Here is a 1073-nt window from a genome sequence, read left to right as displayed (position 1 = left end):
TCATAAATATGCTGTACTAAATCATCTATATTTGAGGACGGAACTTCTTCCAGCTTCTTTCTCTTTACAACTAAATCAAAAAACTGATTAAGCTTCATTCTTTCCAGAGGACCACATCTCCCGATCAACAATTGGCCGAACCTTATCCAACACCTATCTAACTGCTGATGGTCGGCATCTACAATTCATTGACTGTTTATTCATCAACATATAGGAATAAGATGCATGTTATTAACACTGGAATAACCAAAGAATTTTAGTCATCAATATACATGAATAAGATGCATGTTATTAATACTGTTATTAATACTGGAATACCCTAAGACTACATTAACAAATAACCCACGAATAACATACACACAATACTTTAAAAATACTTTTGAAATAATCTATGAATAACCTGCGCATAAACCTGCAAATAACTTAAACATAACTCAGGAATAACCTAAAAATAACCTGAGAATAAAAAATATCCTTAAAATCAGCTAGGAATAACATAACAATAACCTATTCATAACTTAAAAAAAAACCTACGCATTACTTCAGAATTAACAAAACAATACACTAAAAATAACGTACAAATAACCTGCGAATAACCTGACATAACCTAAAATTACCCTAGGAATAACCTATGAATAACCTGCGCATAAACCTGCAAATAACTTAAAAATAACCCAGGAATAATCTAGGAATAACCTAAAAATAACTTAAAAATATCCTCAAAATCAGCGAGGAATAACCTAGCAATAACCTACTCATAACTTAAAAAAAAACCTATGCATTACTTCAGAATTAACAAAACAATACACTAAAAATAACGTATAAATAACCTGACATAACCTAAAAATACCATAGGAATAACATATGAATAACCTGCACATAAACCTGCAAATAACTTAAAAATAACCCAGGAATAATCTAGGAATAACCTAAAAATAACTTAAAAATATCCTCAAAATCAGTCAGGAATAACCTAGCAATAACCTACTCATAACTTAAAAAAAACCTACGCATTACTTCAGAATTAACAAAACAATACATTAAAAATAACGTACAAATAACCTACGAATAAC

The 1073-nt window shown here is 29.5% G+C and overlaps 1 protein-coding gene across 2 annotated transcripts in view; it reads left to right on the top strand.

The window, feature by feature from the left end:
• LOC110019489 overlaps positions 1-1073 on the top strand; it is a gene marked incomplete at its 5' end in the record, with an annotated part of 20127 nt that overhangs the window by 9229 nt on the left and 9825 nt on the right.

Source organism: Phalaenopsis equestris, unplaced genomic scaffold, assembly GCF_001263595.1.
Source record: "Phalaenopsis equestris unplaced genomic scaffold, ASM126359v1 Scaffold000060, whole genome shotgun sequence".
In the NCBI taxonomy this organism is placed as follows: Eukaryota; Viridiplantae; Streptophyta; class Magnoliopsida; order Asparagales; family Orchidaceae; genus Phalaenopsis; species Phalaenopsis equestris.
The sequence above is the reverse complement of the archived record's forward strand: the minus strand, read 5'-3'. Positions and strand labels throughout refer to the sequence as shown.